The following is a 22,437-nucleotide window of genomic DNA, read 5'->3' on the forward strand; positions in this document are numbered from 1 at the left end:
ATGTATACAGGATGATAATTAACATTTGCATTTGGGGGGGAAAGAAACGTTACAGAAAGATGACGACAGGAGCACAGATATCAGAGTTTGGAAGAGTTTACATGTGATACACGTTGAACAGCATTGCCAAAAAAAAGGTATCTTGAGCTCCTAACCCCCGGGACCTCAGACTGTTACCTTACTTGGAAACAGGGTCAGTACAGACTCAGTTAAGATGAGGCCAACACAGGAGTAGAGTGAATCCTTAATCCAATCAGACTCGTGTCCCTATAGGAAGCAGGAGAACAACATCCAGACAGATACATAGAAAACAACACTCGGTAACGAGCGGGAAGTGCAGTTGTCCAGCTGCAAACAGACACACGTGAAATATTGCTACGACCACCAACAGCTGGAAGGGACAAGGAAGCATCCTCACCTATGTCCTCCAGAACTAGGACAAAACAGACTTCGTTGTTTTAAACCTTCCCATTTGTGGGACTTTGTTACGGCAACCACAGAAAACAAACACACGATGCTTTGTTGAATTTCTCTGGCCATCAGGCCAAACCTGAAGACTTTTCACATTTATTTCAAAGCAGTGAGTGAGGAAGGAAGGATGTCCAATGACGTCTGCATGTTTGTGAAGACCAGAGCAATCCTGTCAAGAGCACAGGCAGAGCTTGGCCGAGAGAAACCAAAGCCTCCACCATTTGCGGTTTCTATCTGCTCTGGTCACAGAGTCTCTTTAGGTTCAAGATGCCAAAATGGGAAAAACTACATCACTATGAAATACACACTCATCAAGGACAAAATGATGCGTGAGATAGTCGGTTCCATGTGGAGGAGAGGACCGGAACGAGTTTAGCGAGAGTTCGTCCCATTGAATAAAGATGCAGTTACAAGAAATTCTACTGAGGGTGTCTGCTCAACGGATTCCTGAGAGCCAGCCGTGGCTCGAGTCAGAACATAGGTAAACGTGGGTTTTACAACTCACAGTGGTGTGCCCGTTCTGTCTGGGTAACCTCAACTGGCAGATGGTAGGTCTCCATCTCTGGATTGCCAACGTGAACAAGCTGGCTATTTCACAAGACTGCTGCTTAAACTGCTCTCTCTAGGCTTGCTACAACCAAGGATTTTGAGCTTATCTCAAGGAGTTACAGAAATAGAATAAAATAGAAACGGGGAAAGACTGCATACTACTCAGTAACTATTTTCCACTGACATTAATTTTAGTGATATACAATATTTGAGGGACTGGGTTATTAAACATCAAGTAGCAAGTGCTGTTAATAAAGTGCTTTGTAAATAACTTAATGTCTTCTAAGCAGATTTTGATGCTTCCTCCGATATCTATTTTATATATTTGGGGCCCACACATTGACTTTTTAAATCCTCAGTAATATTCTACTTTAAGGTTTTTATGGGATATTTTTTTTTCCACCAGAATAACCATTTTGTTTTATGATGTTTAGAAAGTTTCAGAAATCTGAAGCCATTTAGAGAATGTCATGTCAATATCAAATGGACGGTACTAGATGGGATCAGAAGCTTACTTAGAAGATAACTTTAGTTACATTGTTAGCTATTAATAGGTACTCAAGACATTGTAGAAATTTGAGGTAAAAAAAATACGGTTATAACGAGTTAAGATAGAAGATAAATCATCGTTCAAATCTCTGCCACATTACTTCCATTCCCAGATTCAATGGGGTAACAAGGACAGGACTTAACCTTCTGCTAGAAAACTGGAAAAAATACAGGAAACTACTGTTTCATGCTACTGGATAACAGGCAGTGGAGGACTGTGATTCAGGAGAGAAAAAAACAGAGGAGGTACACTCTGTGATTGTCTTGACTTTTTACCTGGAGGCAATTTTCTGCCCACAGGTACTGAGCGGGAGAAAACCAAACAGAAATTGACAGGAAACTCATTCTAAACACCAAGACATACACAAACGGAAAGAGAGAAGAAAAACAAGAAAGAAAGGGAGAGAGAGAGAGAGAAAGAGAGCGAGAGAAAGAGAGAGAAAGAAAGAAAGAAAGAAAGACAGAAAGAAAGAAAGAAAGAAAAAAGAAAAAGATACACTACGTATACACTGATCGAAAGGAAAGAAATCACTGTATTGATATCAAAGCAGACTTCAGAACAAAGAATATTACTAGAGATAAAAAAAAAGTAATACTTCAGAGTGATAAAACACTTGCACTATTCATCATGGTAAACACTTTCCATAACTTACACGTCCACCTTCAGCGACACTTTATTGGAGAAGTATTATTTTTATTCCCATTTTACAGATAAGAAAAATGAAGTTCTACACAATCAAGCAAATTGAAGAAAGGGTTTTAGAGTGGAGCCAAATCGGAACCCAAATCCCTGTCATCTGTCACCGAGCCTACTACCATTGCCACCAAACTGCTTTGCATTTGCTCTTGAGTTCTTTCAAAGTATTCTTCATCAAGTAGTTAGCGCTTTTAAAAGTACCACTCTGATCTTTCCCCTTCCCTGTTTAAAATATTCCAGGGCATGTTAGTGCTCTCATGACCTCTCTCCTGGCCTCCCTTCCCAAATTCATCTTCGTCTATTCTTTTTTCTCCCCAAAGCTTGCTCTCTTTGGCATCAGCCTCTTAGTACATGCTGTTCCCTCTGTTTGCAATGCCCTTCCATCTCTGCCCATGGGCGCAAGCATCACACTTGCCTACTTAACTACTCTTCATACTTCAGATCTCAGCAAAAGAGCCTCTTCCTCCAACAGCCTTCCTGGATATGCAGCCTCGATCAGGTAGCCCGGATTACACTTTCACAACAAACTATACTTTTTTGTTATAATTATGTATCTATAAATGTGTGCATTTGCTCATCTGATGGTCTTTCTCTTTCCAACTAAAAATTCATCGGTACCAAGATTATTGAAAGGCTCCTCCCTATTCTGAGGCCCAGAATAGGGTCTCATACATAAATATTTGTTAAATGAGTAAATAAAAGAATGGAAAAAGACGCTGGAGAGAGAAGAAAGGGGAACATGTTAAGTACATTTGAAAAATGGAGCGGGACGCCTGGGTGGCTCAGTTGGTTAAGCGTCCAACTTTGGTCCAGGTCATGATCTCATGGTTTATGAGTTCAAGCCCTGCTTTGAGCTCTCTGCTGTCATCACAGAGCCTGCTTCACATCCTCTGCAAACCCCTGCTCCTCCCTGACTTGCGCTCTCTATCAAAAATAAATAAAAATTTAAAAAAAGGAACAAAGTTGGGGCGCCTGGGTGGCGCAGTCGGTTAAGCGTCCGACTTCAGCCAGGTCACGATCTCGCGGTCCGTGAGTTCGAGCCCCGCGTCGGGCTCTGGGCTGACGGCTCAGAGCCTGGAGCCTGTTTCCGATTCTGTGTCTCCCTCTCTCTCTGCCCCTCCCCCGTTCATGCTCTGTCTCTCTCTGTCCCAAAAAAATAAATAAACGTTGAAAAAAAAAATTAAAAAAAAAAAAAAAGGAACAAAGTCAAGTAAGTATTTATGAACTAATTCAATTAGAGGATAAATATATTTAAATCAAATTTGTTTTTATCAGCAGTGCCCATAACATACACTCTGACTTGTATAGACCTTTTGAGATGCCCATGTGACATAGGAGATGATTTCAAAATGTGACTGAAGGTCACCAAAATATAGCAATTATTTCCAGGATTAATTTTTAAAAGTATTTTTAATGTTTACTTTTGAGAGAAATACAGAGACAGAGCATGAGCAGGGGAGGGGCAGAGAGAGAGAGAGAGAGACAGAGACAGAACCTGAAGCAGGCTCCTGACTCAACATGGGGCTCGAACTCTCAAGCCCTGAGATCATGACCTGAGCCGAAGACAGATGCTTAACCAACTAAGCCACCCAGGTGCCCCTATTTCCAGGTTTAAATCTCTGAATTCTGAAAGCAGCAAGATCTCACCCACGATTTCATTTTATTTAAAGACTGTCAGGCCTTAGCACTGAAAAAACAGAGTGGTGAGACCAGACTTCTTAAAGGATTTATTTAATTTTGATGTGCCTCTGCTTTTCTGAGCCCTGCAGTTTCAGGATGTGACTGCTACAGAATCTTTCCGGCTCTCTCTGTTCTGGACTAGCTTCACTTGCTTCAATCTGCCAAGGTGATTTTTACAGAATGCCATCACTGGTGTTTACACATTCAGTTGCAAGTGATAGTGGAAAATTGAGAATTGTAGATACTCTTTACTTCCTGAATTTAGGAATCTTATCCTAAGAGTATGCGAATTAGGAAGCTTTCAACATGGATTAACATGGTCGCCACCCAAGGTAAACATCAATACACAAATACTATTACGTTCAACATGATAGTTCTGATAGGTCTGAGTTACACAAACACTAGCAAATCTCAACAATTTCAGTCCATCAGTTGATTTGAAAAATTATTATTATTTTTACACACATGGCTATCCTAGGGCTCAAAGAACGAAAGCTGCACAAATCAAGTGGGGATTTATTAAAGGCTGAGCACAATGGAGGAGTCCTTTAATATTCTTTCCCTTGGTAAAGACCCCATCCATTATTCCATGTGGATCCAAGGAGTTGCCAGTATTTGGATCTATATTCCCTTATCATAAGGGTAGACAAACAAGGCCCACAGGACATTCCTATATTTCTGGGACGAGACGCAGTGTGTGACAGCACTGAAAAGAAATCAGCCCTGTGATCTCGTGACTAAGGTCTCCTGATTTTACTGATTCTTCTCTCTCATGAGGTCTTTTTCAGCATTTCAATCCTGTAAACTATCGAGTAGCTTTCTAACAAACACTTTTATGTGGCTCCTTTTGTAGGAAGGTAAGGTTAAATTAGTCAGCTGGATTCTGTGGCTAACAAAAAACCCCAACTGAAACACAGGCACTGAAGTGAAGCAGGCAATCTGAATCAAGTCTGAATCTATTGCTTCCTAGAAGTGTCACTTGGGGCTCTCATTTCTTTTAAAAAAATGTTTTTTTAATTTTTTTATTTATTTTTGAGAAGAGAGAGACAGAGCATAAGTGGGGGAGGAGAGAGAAAGAGGGAGACACAGAATACGAACCAGGCTCCAGGCTCCGAGCTGTCAGCACAGAGCCCGATGCGGGGCTCGAACTCACAAGCCGTGAGATCATGCCCTGAGCTGAAGTTGGTCGCTCAGCCAACTGAGCCACCCAGGTGCCCCTCTCGTTTCTTAATTTCTAAACTAGGGTTAAAAGTATTTCTCACTCTTTTTAAAAAAACAACAAAAAAAACCCAGCTTTATTGAGATATAATTTACATACTACAAATCTCACCTTATTTCAAGTGTACAATTTAAAGATTTTTAGTATATTTGCAGGGCTGTAGAACTACCGCCATAATCTAATTTTATAACATTTGCATTACCCAAAAAAGAAACTTTGCCCCTGCTAGCAGTTAACGCCCCGTCTTCCATCTCCCAATTGCCATTAGCCCTAGGGAACTACTACTATTCTACTATCGGTCTCTATAGCTTTGCCTATCATGTGGCCATCACATAAATGGAATCATACCTTATATGGTCTTTTTTCACTTAACCTAGTATTCTTACGTTCATGTATGTTGCAGCACGTAGCATTCCTTTTTATTGATAGTGATCAATTGCACGACGATACTACATTTATTTATTCATGCATCAGTTGATGGGTACTTGCGATGTTGTTCTGAATAATTCTGCTATGACCATCCACATACAAGTTACTGCATGGGCATAGTGAATGAACACCAAATAGTATCTGGGAACTAGTAGAAGATGCTCTAGTTCCCTGGATTGTATGGTACACGAGTATGAAGTTTGGAATTGCTACACTATTTGGTATCAAAAGGAAAAGGGCTAGAAGTTGTGGGGTTCAAACAAATGGAGTTAGAAAGTAAAGATTCTACCATGGAGCAGAACAGAGATGGAGACAGACCCTGTTCTGAACAATCTTTTGAATTTCTGAGTCTTTCCTAACAGGAAACCAATACTACTTTGGAATGTCCACTTATAGGAGACTATGGATTCCTTTTACTATTAAAGCCAGTGTAAGTTGGGTTTATGTCAATTGTAATTAAAAGCCCTAAATAATACTATGGATTTAGTCATCTCAACTGACTGGCTATTAAGTTCCAAACTCTTATGAATGAGACTTACTTGTCATAGGTCAATGTCACACTTGAAAGAGTTAATTGATACGAACAGGATAACAGAGTTGTGTAACAACATGGCGGCTTCCATGGGAACCATGTGGTTGGGGCCTGAAAAAGGGTACTTAGCAGAAGGAGGGGACTGGTTGAGGAACATAATGTCATAGCTATCTAGTGCTACCATGGAGACTGGTTGGCATAGTGCCTTACCAAGATCCATCACCAAAAGATGATGGAACCATGTCCGTTGCACATGTACCCATGCTTCCATCAGAATTCTCTAAAATTTAATGATTGCCACACAATTATAAGTTTCACAGCATTCCTGTCAAAGACAACTGTGTTAATGCTCCAGACGCAGCCATTTATTTTTCTGATGGATAAGCCTCCATTTCCCAGTTTGTAAAATAGGGGTTTTCACACGCACTTCATAGTGATTTGTTGTGCGTTGTTATTTAATATTTGAGATCAGGTATTGCAAACCTTTGCCACACAATATGCAATCAGCCATTGTTAGCTTCTATTTTAATCATTCTATTTTTCTAATCCCTCTATGACAGATGTATGACATATGAAATAGAGTAAAAGTTGAGTATGACTGTGCACTTGAGTGAAAATTTACCCTACGGACAATGTTTTTGGATTCCCTCATTTTGTTGTAAATCCACTGAGGGCAGGGGGCAATTCATCTCTGCATCCCCAGTACCTAAAAACATTGTCCTAGTATATGTCTATTAATGGATGGAAAGATGGATAGATAACAGGTCATTACTCATATTTCTGAGTGGTTATATACGCCAGAAACGGAGCCAGATTCCTAAATATTAATTTAGCCTCAACAAATATGGAAATCCCACTTCACAGAGGAAAAACCAGTCTTCAGACTGGCACTATCACCAGTGCAAAATCAAGCCACCTACCAATAAATGGCAGAACCCAGTCTCATCTTCCTCAAATCCTTCCTATGGAACCCAAAGCCCAAGCTTTGCTAGGAACAAGTGAATTACAAATTTCTCAAATGTGATGCTCAGACTATAAACTTCATTTTTTTTTTTTTTTTGCTTTTTCATCCACATCTTCTAGCCATACTAAGCACATAAGTAACTGATTATGCATTATTTGCTTATTTATTTATTGGCTTAGCTTACACGGATATGTGTACAGATGAAAGAAAATATAAGTTAACTGTACTGGAATTAGTTGTGGAATAAGGGCAGACTAGAATTAGTGGTGAAAAAACTCTTTACTTCAGCACTAGAAATACTAATTTTTAAATAAGCTATAAAAATAGCCCAGTGTGCTGTTATTATTCAACCCAAAGCCTAAGGAAAAAAATGACTAATATTTCTCACTGTGTTGAATACACTCTAGCATGTTTTTACACCTAAATCTACTCTATTTTCTTCTAAATAATAGATGGCTGGTGACTTTTAAAAGCACCAGTATGTCAGTGTAATTATCTAAAATCTAACAAAAAATTGTATTCTTTGTAGACTAGAAGGGCATATCTTAAATGCAAATGGAGTATTTTTGGAACTTGTACATCATCTTACCCTTTGAAAAAGTTCCCATATTTCTTATTCTTCACTGTTAAAAATTCCTGGTTCCTCTTTCCCTGTCACCATTATAGGATAAAAGAATTCTGGCTGCAGACTGGTCTTTCTTGAAGAATCCATTAAAGTTTAAGCTTGTGCATTGCATCAAGTAACGTGTTCATTTCCCCAGAGCAGCAGATCACAACTCTTTTGTGTCACTTGATACAAGGGAAAGAAAAGTAAGAAAAAAAAAGGGAGAAACAAAAGGATGTTTGTACTGCACATGAAGGGTTTGGGAGTCAGATTTCACAACAGGTAATAAGTATGCATTAAGTTCACTAATTATTTCACTAATTGGGTAATAGCACTTTGAAATTCCAAGAAATATTCCATAAATAGAAACACAGAAAAATTAGAAATATTTATGACTCCTCTTATGAATACATCAGATATTTTTTGGAAGTAAATTTGGGAGATACCCTGGGACTAAGGCACATACTCTGTGCTGAGTTTTTCAATCACTGTTTTTTTTTTACATGTGTTTGTTTGGGGGGGGGGGGGGGGAAGTCAGGCTCCTCGATGGAACTACCCCAAAGGTTTACTTTGGGAATGTATATAAAGTGATTCCTGATTTGAATAATATAGATATTCAAAATATTGCACACCCAACATAAGTATTAGTATCTGTGACTAGGATAGGCTACTTGGCTGTCCAGACTGATGAATTCAACCCAGTCCAGGACCTGTCTCTCAGCCTTCCAAGCTCAAATACATGGTCACGTCATTGTCCTGGATCTGATTGGACTCGGGAAGACTGAATCATACTAATAAAACTCAAAGAGACTGATGGGCTTTGCCAAAATGGCAACCACTGAATTCAAATGAGACATAAAATTATCAAGTAAACAGGATACTAGTATCAGCTTGACTGCACATTCCTTCCCTGTAGGCCAGCTGTGACAAAAGCAAAATTATCAGAGGGTTATTTAGTTTGTAGTACCAGATTAAGTGGAGTTGATAAATATCCATTTGCATGTTTAATGGCTCACAGAGTCCGATGGTTCATATACCTCCCTACTAGAGACACAGCTTTTTAGACACAAAGATGCTCCCATCCTCTCCCAGGGATGGGTATCTCTGAATTTTCTTCTGTGCATGTTCTCATTCTGTTAATCTCATGGTTGCCTACTACTCCTTTTCATGGGTACATTCCTTCTTTCTACATATAGTATTACTATCTTTAACCATGTTTTATCTGATCCAGATGCTATTTTGGTTATAGGAGAATATAGCTTAAAGGAGGAGATTCATAACTTTGAGTGATGACCCATATAATGTTGATTTTGCCTAATATCTCAGTGGTAGAAGCTTCTATGCCTTCCATATTGTTTCTTATATAACTTATTCAACATTCTTTCAGAAATGTTGGCAAATGCACAGAAGTCAGAATTCTCACATTTGTGGAACTCACACACATTGAACGGTGAGATATAATAAGAAGTACTCAAAAAGGGCATTCATTTGGTCAGCAAGGTTTCTTGAATGCCTACTATGTGTTAGGCCTTATTCTAGGAACTTTATACACAATGAACAAAATCAAGTTCCTGATTTCATGGAGTCCACAATCTGGTAGGAAGAATATACAAATAAACCAAAATGAGTACAATCAAATAAGGAAATATAAAGTACTATGGGGGAAAAAAAAACTAAAGGGAATAGAAAATGATGGGGCAATGTTTAACCACATAGGATATTCACAGAGGTGACCAATGAATAAAATTAAAGCAGATTTTGCCTCAACTTAGGAAAGCATTCATTAGGGGCACCTGGGTGGCTCAGTTGGTTAAGCGTCCCAACTCTTGATTTCAGCTCCGGTCATGATCTCCCGGTTCATGGGATCTAGCCCTGTGTCGGGCTCTGTGCTGACAGTGGGGAGCCTGCTTGGGATTCTCGCTCTCCCTCTCTCTCTGCCCCTCCCCCACCCCGTACACAAGCTCTCTCTCAAAAAATAAACTTAAAAAAAAAAGGCACTCCTTAACAATCCCAGCAAGAGCTGTCTGGCCACAAGTTACTTAGACTCACCAGAAAGTGAGCTGGACTCAGTGAAGTGTTCTGGAATAGAGGGTTAGCCAAGACTAAGGTCTATTTCAAAGAAATTTCTAGGATTCTAAACAGAATCTGATAAGCAGTCCTCAGGTAAGCCTGCTCCAAAATTATACTGAAATATTGATACAAATTTGGAAATAAAAACTCATAATTCCAACCAATCTATTGCATCATTAGTTTTCTAACACATACTTAACCATCTGATAAAGAGAAAACTTACCATCATAAAAGCTGCTTTCACTCTCCCTTTCTCTTCTCTCTGGTTTAGAAATACACAGGATGGAAATAAAAGAGAATAGCTCCCTTTCTATTCTCTACAAAGACTGTTTCTTCAAATGCCTGAGTACTATTCCCTTGCTTTCCCAACCACACCTACATGCTATTTGCCTTCAGATAGAAATACTAATATTATGTTGACCTTATATATTGTGATAACTAAATGAAATATATATGCAGTATTTAAAACAGAGACTGACACATAGGTAAGCTATGGTAAAAATGATTGCATAAATGGCCTCAGTTCGTCATCTTTCCCCATATGGCTTTGTAGCTCCTTCCATCAAGGGGTGGAGGTGATTTCTCCCTTCTGTGAAACTGGCCTGGCCTGGCCTTTTGACTTGTTTTGTCCAACAGAATGTGGCAGAAGTAATGGTTTACTAGTTCCAAGCCAAGGTCTCAAGAGGTCCTGGATACTTTTATTTTCTCTTGGAACCATGCCTCCACCATGAAAATAAGCCCAATCTATCCTGGTAGATAATGAGAGACCACACAGAAGAGAGACGAGGAGATGGGTCCCAGCCAAGACTTCCATTTGCCTGCAGTTAGCTTACCTTGAAAAGGCTATACAAGCACATGTATGAGCCAGCCAGCCCCAAATCAGCCATGGGTAACCCTAATTTGTAGAACTTCCTAACCAACGCACAGACTTCTATCTTTAATCCAATTTAGTATCGAATCCAATAAACATTGAGGTGTTTAGTTACATGGTAATAGTTAACTGAACCATTATGTGTTCAATACCTGTTATCTCTCATTCTTGTCATCATTCTGCTACAAAAATAGAAAAGTTTGTATGCCATAAAGTATATCTCAAGAAATGAAAACACTTGCGATATAAAACATGTGATAGAGATTGTTTGTTAACATACTCTTCTGGTTTATAGTGGGCATAGGAAAAGATTAGTCCACAATTAAAATATTAAGTGAACAGGATTCTAGACTTGGTCAAACTACTAGGCACAGAAACCATTTTCCCATGTTTTGAGAGCCCGGGTGTGTTGTCAAGAAATGCACACGGAGGACAAAACCATCCTTTGTAGTGACCCACATGTTCTGCTCCCTTTTCATAAAAAAATATTATGTGCTACTTGGACAATTTGCTGTTTGGATAGAATTACCAAAGTCTTATTTCCAAGAATGCATCGGTAAAAAAAAAAAAGGTGACATTGTTCAAATGTTAGTGGGTAGACCCAATAGCCATTGAAATACTTAGGTGATAGATACAATTTTGTTACAGATCTCTCCTTCTTAAAGATAAATAATTAGAAAAAGAAACTTAACTATATATAGCCAATTAAAGCCAATCAGGGGGTGCCTGGGTGGCACAGTCAGTTAAGCGTTGGCTCTTGATCTCGGCTCAGGTCAAGATCTGAGTTTGAGCCCCACATCAGGATTTGTGAGTTCCAGCCTCACATCATGTTCTGTGCTGATGGCGTGGAGACTGCTGGGAATTCTGTCTCTCTTTCTCACTGCCCCTCCCAGGCTTGTACGTGCATGCGTGCATGCTCTCTCTCTCTTTCTCTCAATAAATAAAACTTAATCAAACAATAAAGCCAATCAGGAAGAGAAAACATGAACCTTAGTACTTTGAGAGGTGGTTTCTAGAAAGTCAAGAATGAAATAACCAAAATAATCCTTTTAAATATCTTAAATAGAGTTCAATAAGATGTTTGAAATAAACATGAAGATAAATCCACAGTAATCCTAAAACAAGAAAACAGAAGCCAGCAGAGGCATGAACTCAGCCAAGTAATGAGACTCGGGAGTAGTATCTGAACACGAACATCCACCTCTTCTCTCAGATCCCATCGAAATGCCCAATGGAAAACCGAAAAATTGGTAACAGCACTATATACAAGGCAAAGAGCTACTCACTTAACAGAAACTGGGAATACTGGCTTTGAAGAAGTACATACAAAACTGGGACTGAAAAGAGTCTCCATTTGTCCTGGATATGAACACATGCATTCCATTTGGGGGAGTAAAGAAAAAAGCATCCGGGATTTTAAAGAGGAAAAGAGGGTGGGTGGTCACCTGGCATTGGGAGGGAGCATCTGGATTGCACCCACTCCTCTGCCGTGTGCACCAGGTAGCAGCGGCCGCCATGATGGCTGTGCCAATATCGCTTTTTCTCTTCTTACCTTCAGCAGGTATGGTTAGATTGGGGCTGCTTCTAAGACAGACCCCAGGCTGCCGAAACAGATAAGAAGAAAAATGCTTTACTGCAGAAGCAAATTCAGTCTGACTGCCCACTGCTTGGCTCCTTCCAAATCCTCCCAGGTATCCGAACTGAGAAAATTAACTCTAAATTCAATCTCCACTTTTCCCTGATCTTTTCATCTGTGCAGAACCTCACACAGTCCTTGAGAGATTTAGTAGCTTGCTCAAGGTCACATAGCTTTGACATTGATTCAAATAATGAAAGATTAATTCATTCACAACAAGATCATTTGACAAATGGTCAACACCAACTTCCATTTTCTTAAATGGAGTTAAACATTTTCTTAAACATTAAGAAAAAAGAAAACTATCTGAAATCAACAGTCAACATCATTATAATTAGAGAGCACTATAATTAAAGTGGAGGAAGCCAATTTTAACTATTATTTTAGTTTTGCGCCAGTAATGAAAGAAACACGTATAAAATTACATTCTATTTTTGCCCAGCAAATATTTTTAAAAATTAGCCACGCTAGTGTTTTTAAGCTTATTTTTTATTTATTTTGAGAGAGATAGCAGGGGACGGGCAGAGAGAAAGAGGGAGAGAGAGAGTCCCAAGCAGGCTCCACACCAGCAGCACTGAGCCCAACGTGGAGCTCGAACTCACAGTCCATGAGATCATGACCTGAGCCAAAACCAAGAGTCAGATGCTCAACTGATGGCGCCACCCAGGTGCCCGTAGTCACACTAGTTGTGGTGAAGATATGGAGATGACAGGCTACCCAGCGGATTCTCAGAGGATTAAGTGGGATGACTCTTCAAAAAGGTAATTTTGGTGTGTTTATAAAGAGCTCCAAAAATCATTATATCTATTGTCTTGGCAATTCTAGTTTAGATGTTTACCTAAAGGGAATAATTAGGAATGTGTGCCAAGACGTGCATGTGTATACACGAGGGTATTCACAAACAGCACTAATCATAACACTGCAATCTGGAAACCAACTAAGTATCCTACAATAAAGAATCAGGTAGTAAATTTAGGTGTATACACTTATCAATTCTTGCGCTGTCTTGTGGAGGCTGTCCTGTTCATTCTAGACTTTGGCAGCATCCCCAATCTCTCCCCACTGATGTCAGTAGCATCCCCACCAGTTGTAACAGCCCAAAATGGCTCCAGACATTGCCAATACTCCCCTGAGTATGAAATCACTCCCAGTGGAGAACCACTGAGATATAATTGTATGTACATGTCCACGTCTATGAATACATGGTGATACACAATTTTTGCCTGCTAATGATATTTCAATAAAGAAAAAAGAAAAAGAGATATTGAACTGGAGTTAAAATCAGGGTTTCCCAATAAATCCCACTTCCCTTCTGCTCCTTTTGTAAGAGCAATGCTGCTGGATAAGGTTTTTTGATTATAAACCATTGAGCAAAGAGCAGGCAGTAGACTAGCAGACCTACTGTAATCCTATTTTTGTATGTGAAAAATAGTATGGGAAGGATCTTCACCAAAATATTAAAATCTGTTGTTTCTGGGTGGTGAGATTATAGCTGGGCTTTTTTTTGGGGGGGGGTACTTTTTTGCTTAGATATTTTCTTCTTCTCTACAATTTAGCGTGGGTTGTTTTGACCACCAAAAAATAGTTTTAAAGTAAATATCTACAGATGCTTTATCCATTAGGTTCCGAGTTGTAGGCTACAGGAACCATCTTCCAGCTACTTAAGTAGAAGGCAGGTGCATGTGGGCTACTGGCCGGCTCACAAGAGAGACAGGAAGCCAGGGAACAGGGCTTGAAAGGTGCTGGAGTCAGGAAGCAGCCAAGGCCAAGTTGCACAAAGAGCCCTGTCAGCATGCTGCTCCTGGGCCCCACTGTCACCACCGCAGAAGGACACCACAGCCACTGGCCTCACTTTGGCTGTCACCTCCTGAAACAGCATGGCCCTGAATGAAATCCAAAGGTCCTGCCACTTTTGCATCACGGGCTCAAAATTCAGAATCCCAACAGGAAGACTCCATGTGCACGGGCCTAACTCACATGCCCACAGCTCAGCATCTGGGGAGGAGAAAAAACATATATGTATTTGTTCCCTTCAGGCTTCTGAAGCGGGGAGGGCCTTCCTCTCCACCAAAGTCTTCATTCTTCCTTTGAGATGTGGGTTTGGACACTGGTAACCAACAGGGAAAAAAGGCAGAGGTCTTTTTAAAGGTGATATTTTCATCTTTGTTCATGTCTGTATTTGCTAAAGTTTATGCAATAACAAAACATTCCAGAAAAAGAAAAAAGTAACCAAAATGATTCTTCCGTTCTATAATCAAAAGTAGCATCTACCTACCCGGCCACCTGTCCACCCACCCACACATACAAAACAACTCATACAGTTGAAGAGGATCAGTCACTCTCATGTGTATTTCTCAGAAATGGTTAACTCGGAATATCAGACTTTGTTTTTAAAATTAATTCAAATCTCAGTGGTCACCCTGACATTCAAGGCAAGAGAATTGCTCTTCACTTAGATGAACGAAATACATGTTGTTGTCTGGTGCGGTGAGTATTATCAGTGAGAACAGCCAAAGGATTGCAAATCTTTTGTTTCTTTCTAAAAGGAGCTGAGCTAAATCATTTAGTAAATAATTTCAAGTGACCCTGATAGAAAAAAAGTGTTCCCCTCTCCTGAAGATATTTAAAACCTCCTGCAACCCTGCCTCCAAACATCAGTAATAAGACTTACCTCCAGAAAAAAATATACACCAGTGATTTAATCCGAAGGAAAGAAAGTTGTCACTTTTTTTTTTTTCAAGTGGATTAGGGTTGTGTCTGGGCTTTCACATGTTTCCAGTTCTCGTTTCCAATCCTCATCTTTAGGGGTTTGATTCCTGGGAGAGGTAACAGGCTGTGAAGTCCAAGAAACAAATCAGTTGTTTTTAAAGAGGGAATTATAGAGCTTTATGCAATCCCTTTACTACTGGCCCCTGCCCACTTTATCTAGGTGGCCACCGCTCATTGCTGAACCACTAAAAGCAGCCCTGAAGTTGAGAAAACTGGTTTAAGTGTTACCAATGTTTCTGTACGCTCTCATCTCTTCTGGAAAGGACAGTCGGGAAGGAAGAATGAGAGACCGAAACCCCAGAATCGGGGCAGGTGGTCCAGGCGGAGTGGGGTCTGCTGCGTGGGCTAGGCAGTCAGGAAGCTTGGTTTCAAACCCAACTCTACTATTCCCTACCTGTGTATATGGGCAAGATTCTAGACTCTTCTGGACTCACCTTCCTTATATGAATATGGAGAACGCAGAGCACAGCCCATGAGACATAAGAGACACCCAAAAGATTTTAACTGTTATATATTACATATTATATTTCTACACCTATGGGTGGAGAAGGGACAGAGCCAGACCAAAACAAGATGCTTTCCTCATTTGCCACTAAGTGAACATGAACAGTTCCCCAGTTCTGGCCCACAGAAGATGCCATTAAAGCCCAGGCTAATGACTCTAGAAATAGACATACTTTGGGTAATGCAAAGTGAGTTCAAGTATCAGGCTAGTAAGACTGATGACACGCACACATAATTGCAAGCTACAGAAAAACGGTAAATGGTCCTGCTTGCTCAACCTTCAAGTGTGTATCCAGAATCTTACCACTTATCTCCAAGCTTGTATCACATTTTGTCCATACCATCACCATGATGATAATAGTGATAAACAGGTGACCATATAATATAGGCCAGGCATGGTTCTTTGTACTTTACATATAATATTTCATTTATTTCACACACCAACCATCTGAAGTAGGTACTACTATCCTTAGTTTGTGGATGAGGAAAGAGGCGCAAGGCGGTTATGGAAGTTTGTCGAAAATGGCAGAACTAGTATCTGTGCTTCCGCCATCTGGGGCCTCTCAGCATGGCAGCCAGAGCCAACACCTAGATCCCATCATGTCAGCCCTGTGCTTGAAACCATCCAAAGGCTTCGTGGATCATGCAAAGAGAAAAACAACAACAACAAAAAAGAAACAAAAAGCCCAAGGAAGGCCCCTGGAATTTTCATAACTGCGTATCACACTACTTGTCATCCCTTCCCTGGAGCTGTGTGCCAGCCACAGGATGGCTCCCTTGTTGTTCTGGAACATTCCATATATGCTCTGCAGTAAGTCCATGCATGGATATCTGCATAGCCCCCTCCCACTCATCCTCCAGCTCTTCAAAGCTTACCGGTCATTGAAATCAGCCCTAGTCCTCTCCTCACTCCCCAAATTTCCAACCCACCTTTCCTGATTTTTCTCCTCAGTATTTACTATGCTATACAGAATACGCTATACAATTTGCTTCTGTTTTATTAGCTTTCTCCCCCACCAGATAAAAGCCACCAATATTTGTCTTCATTGCTGTATCCATACTGCATAGGATAGATGGCACACAGTATGTGCTTAATGCATCAGATGAATACATATATCTTGTAGAAGAAAACCAACATCTAGCCTGAAAAATTACGTAAGTGTTCAGCTGATATAGGGGAACACTGGAAAGAATGCACGTGAATCTTTGTGATGGTTATAGAATGGACCAGTGGCTTATGGGGATTACATTTAAACAGGAGGTGGCCAGCTATTTTCCCTGCCAATCACATCTGCCTTTAACTTAGCACGTACCTCTAATTTTCCACCTCATTCATTCTTCTCTCCAAGACTATGGACCTTTGTCTTTTCTTCTTCTGAGCTTTTTTGCTTTCATATTAATAATATGAGTTTGCTATATAAAAAGGCTTGTGAGTGCAGTTTCACCCAAAGCAATTTACCAGTGGCCCTCCACACCCTTGGCCTGGCCCGTGTAGTATATAAATTGGATGCTTGTCTCCAATAATCAGGAAATAACCATAGTTTGAATTTACCTTGTCCTAGGAGGATTCTGACAAGCCAGTCTCTTCTATCCCATTTTTCCATTTCTATCACCTTTTTTCTCTAGTATTCCATATCTTTGGGCACTTGAGCTGTATTTTAATTACTTCAGCATCCTTTTTCCCAGCCAGGAAATGGATTCTACTAATGTGATTTCCGTGAAAATATACTCATGTTAAAATTGTATGGGACATTGGAATGTAGGTTTTCATTTTCAAAGACTAATGCATAAATTTGTTTTATTTTAGAAGCTTGTGGCATCAGTGTGGGATAAAAATACCTCACACATTTAAATTTTAGGCCTGTTATAACTCTACGAAATCTTGTACATTCAGATGACACAGGAGATCAACAAACCAAACCAAAGTAAACTAAGATTTCTCTTGCTTTTATTTAAATATGTTCACACACCACTTAAAGCTTAGACTTTTGCTCATCTATTTATGTCTTATTCATAAAACAACTCGTAAAGATGAGCTTTCTACACTACCCCTAATGGTCCTTTGAAGTAAAATTAAACTAAGCTATAACACAATGTCCTAGAGTCTGCAAGTGCTTTAATTTACTAGAATTACTGTAGAGTCTCATTTCTCATGTATTAGAGTATCTTACGAGCAGACAGCTTTGTATTAAACACACTGACACTTGCATCTTAACACCATATCAGGTAAAGAAATTTGTTGGTTTTTAAAAAGTTTTTAATGTTTATTTTTTTGAGACAGAGTGAGAGACAGAGAGAGAGAGAGATAGGGAGGGAGGGAGACGGGGCCAGAGAGAGAGGGAGACACAGAATCCGAAGCAGGCTCCTGGCTCCGAGCTGTCAACACAGAGCCCGACGCAGGGCTCAAACTCATGAACCGCGAGATCATGACCTGAGCCGAAGTCGGACGGTGAACCGACTGAGCCACCCAGGCGCCCCCCGATTGTTGTTTTTAAAGAACTTTTTTTTTTTTTTTACTGTCTGCAGTATAATAAATTAAAAGCCAAAAATATAAACAGGTAAATACAACTTTTAGGTGTTACATCTCATTCTTTATATTAACACTATCTATGAAAATTGTGTTTCTATCAAAACAGAAAATCCCAGATACCATGATGATCAAGGTATTACCTGAAAGGAAGATAACTTTTAAAATGTGATTCTAGGGGCGCCTGGGTGGCGCAGTCGGTTAAGCGTCCGACTTCAGCCAGGTCACGATCTCGCGGTCCGTGAGTTCGAGCCCCGCGTCGGGCTCTGGGCTGATGGCTCAGAGCCTGGAGCCTGTTTCCAATTCTGTGTCTCCCTCTCTCTCTGCCCCTCGCCCGTTCATGCTCTGTCTCCCTCTGTCCCAAAAATAAATAAACGTTGAAAAAAAAATTAAAAAAAAAAAAAAAAATAAAATAAAATGTGATTCTATTTTTATTAACATTTTAACTTCCTACTTTTTAAAAGTCTGTTTGTTTGTTAGTTTTACTACATGCAATATTTAGAAACTATTTACCTGAGTACAAATCAGGTGAAAAAAAATTAAGATCAAACCAGAATTTAAGAAATGTTAACATCATTTAATTGGTTTAACTGTTTTTCCCCCTCATGAAAACCACCCAGTTCTAGTTAGAGATAAGTAAAAAAAGAACTAGTGTTAAATTTGTTGGTTAGCTAGAGGAGGTCATAAATAAGAATTATAGGCTTAGGGTTTAGCTATAACTTTGGTAGATCAAACGATGTTTCTTTATTTTACTTGCTGCTTTATATTTTTTCAAAATTTTTTTGTAATACAATGCCATTGCAATATGTCAGTCTCCTCAGAGGGTATTTGATGGACTTAGGCAATGGCTATAATGTATTATGAATAATTAAAAACTACATTTACACAACATACTGAATATTTCACTTTCTTCTTGGTGTGGAGTTTATTTCCACGGAGCAGTAGTTGACTTCTGTCATTTCATTGTTTACCGATAGTTTCAAGCTATACTTGAAGTGAATTCACCAGCACGGAAAGAATATTTTTTTAATGTGCATTTGTGTTAATGATCCCAAATATGACACCCCTTACCTAACCATTAGATCAACCTATGGATCTGACAAGAACTCTCGAAAAAAATATAGAAAAGAAAATTACATGTATCAAGATATGTGGGATGCAGCTAACGCAGTGCTGAGAGGGAAAATCATAGTACTACATGTTTCCCTTAGTAAAGAGGAGCCTCAAGTTAATAATCTAAGTTTCTAATTCAAGAAACTAGAAAAACAAGACCAAAATGCAGAACAATTGCAAGAAAGAGAAGTGAACTTAAAAACAGAAAAACAAAGTCAAGGGAGCAAAAAGTTGGTTCTTCAGGAAAAAAAAAAAGGGGGTCTTTGACAAACCTGACAAAGATACAAAGTCAAGTGACACAAATTACCAATATCAAACATGAAACAAGTGCTATCACAACAGCTTCTGTAACTATGGTAAAGATAAGGGAATTAGTGTAGTAAGATTTTAGGATTTAGGTGAAATGGACCAATTCATCATAAAGCACAAACTAGGATATCCCTCCTGATAGGATATAGATCATTTAAATTGCTATAGGGCTATTAATGAAATTTAGCTCCTAATTTTAAAATGCCAGCTTGACTGCTTTTCAGATGTTGAGCCAGATTCCACATATGGAATAAATCCAATTTTGTACAGTATAGAATTCTTTTTACATATTGCTTAATTCCTGTCGCCAATATTTTGAGGATTTGTTTTATTTTTGCTATCAGGGCAAGGCTAGCCTCATAAAATGAGTTGAAAATGTTCCCTCCTCTTCTATTTGAAAGAGATCATACAGAAGTCATATGGATACTTCTTTAAATGGTCGGTAGCATGTTCTAGTAAAACGATCATCACCCAGAGGTTTCTTGTACTGGATATTTGGCCTATTTCTATTCATTTGTTAAAAATAGTCAATATCTGACTCATACCAGTATTGGCACCAGGTGACTTAATTTTATACTATTTTCTTGGTATGAGTGATTTTTAATTGTATCCACAAATTTTTTGAGGAGATTCTGAATCCTATTTGCTATTCTACTGTCAGCAGACAGTCCCTCCACTGAGGTATGGCACAAGGGATACACTAATGTGTGTGTTCAGCTTCCCGCTGGACCTTGCCAGTAACACTCTAACAGAAGTGGAACACTGGATCCCAGACTCACTGAAGATGGTGAGGCAAAAGTTTAGCACCCCCAGCCCTTCAGCTTAGTGGATACCTCCCACGTGTTTAATTGTCTTCATGTGGGACTGTATGAGGAGCTTCTCATTAGATCCTGCTGATACCAGTGTAGGGGAGGGAGAGAAGTCAAAGCCATGCAGCCCAGCCTCCCTCCACCTCATTCTGCCTCACTGATGCAGAGTCAGGTAGAGGCTTAGCTTCCCCTGGGACCAACTGACATGGAGAAAGAGAAAGCAGGTTACCCACTACCCCACCCCATCCCGTACCACCTAATTCTGCTTCACTGATGCCAGGTCAGGGTGCAGACTCAGCTCCCTCCTGGTGTCCAGCTGACCCGAGGGAGGGGTGAAGCCGAATGGTCCCTAGCCTGACCTCACACTGCTTCTTTAAGTTTAGTTGCTACAGGTGAGGGTAGAGGCTCTGCTCACTGCTGAATTTGTTCCTCCAGGAAGATCACCTCACCACTCGACCCAAACAATACTGCCCTGTCATGGTTATTGAGGCATCACCCAAGGAAGGGGACGGAAGTTCAAGTGGATCTCATGGACTCTACCCCAGCAGGAGAATCTGATCTAATCACAGTTGCCTGCTTCCTCAACATGGAAAATGGAAGACCACCTCAGTTCAGCCTTCCGATACCACCTGTAAAATTGGAGCCGGTATTTTTCCCTTAGGACAAAGATGGAAGTTAGACTTCCCTGTTGACCAATCAACACTATGCGAGGTGGAATTAGGTCTTAAACCCTGTTTCTGTGGGGCAGCCAATAAACCAGAAGACCAGGCTAAAACTGAGGAGGTGGGGTAGGGGAGAAGAGTTTTATCACTGGTGTTCAGCTTGAGTAGGGCTGTTATTGCCAGAACATTTTTCTTTCATTAGGCCAATTTTTCCCCTCAGACTTTTGGCTAGGTGGAGATAGGCTTTCCTTGAACGCTTCCCCCACCCCCTTGTCTATTCCTGTTGGAAGTTCCAGGTTGGAGATTTCTGCAGCATCCTGTCTGTACAAATGAGAGAAGAAAATCCTGAGAAGTCACCTCTAGGCCATCCATCTTCTTGCTTTCACCTCTCTGATGCTTGTTAGGTTCGAACCGTGCCTTATTATTTGCAAGGAGGGGATCTTGGGAGGAAATAGGGCTATTCGCTCCTGGCAGAACCAGAGGTCTGTTGGCTCCATATATTCTCACTCTCTCCCCTCTTTCCACTTAAAATATTTAATATAATGATTTTTTGTAGAGCTCCTCAGAGTCTGAATTTAAATGATTATGTCACTGATGGTGTTTCTAAAGTCCACATATCCCCAGGATTTCCTGGAAATTTGGTATTTAGATCTGAAAGATTTATTAGATTCAAATGCAACTGGAGAGTGGTGAATGCAAAATTAATTCACAGTTGGGAGCACAAAATACCTGGTTACTGCTTGATAATTCTTGTCTAGATCCTTTAATTCATTAGGTGTTATAAAGTGATATTCTAGTTGCATAATTCTGTATTCATTCATTAATCAAAACACTCTATTAAGAGAATCTTCTCTCAATCATTTGGGTACCTAGAAATAGCAGGATATCTTTTGTTTTTTTACAGCTATGTAGTACTCAATTTTGTAGATATACCTTAAGTTACTGAACAAGTCCCTATTAATGGGCATTTGGACTATTCCCACTCATGTTATTAGAACTTACGCTACAGTGAATAGCCTAATGCTAACCACTTTGTACCACTGAAAACTAGAAAGTTCAAGGAAGGTCACAAAATTTGCCAAAGGAAAATTTTTAAATATTTATTTATTTATTGAGAGAGAGAGAGAGAGAGAGAGAGTTGGAGGGGCAGAGACAGAGGAAGAGAGAATCCCAAGCAGGCTTTGCACTGCCAGTGCAGAGCCGGATGTGGGGCTCTAACTCATGAACCCGGGAGGTAATCAAGAGTCAAACACTTTGCCAACTGAGCCATGCAGGCATCCCAAAGGAGACCTTAAGACTAGAGAAGGAATTGCTCTGGAGATCATTAAACTTCAGAAATAACTCAACCACAAGGAGCGGAAACTCAACTGAACAAGGTCATCAATAATATTCGTTACTTAACACTAGTTTAAACCCTGTAACTTTTGTAAAAAGCCTTTTGCACCTACAGTCACATCTTTAGAGCGATTCCTG

Source organism: Lynx canadensis, chromosome A3 (genome assembly GCF_007474595.2).
Source record: "Lynx canadensis isolate LIC74 chromosome A3, mLynCan4.pri.v2, whole genome shotgun sequence".
NCBI lineage: Eukaryota > Metazoa > Chordata > Mammalia > Carnivora > Felidae > Lynx > Lynx canadensis.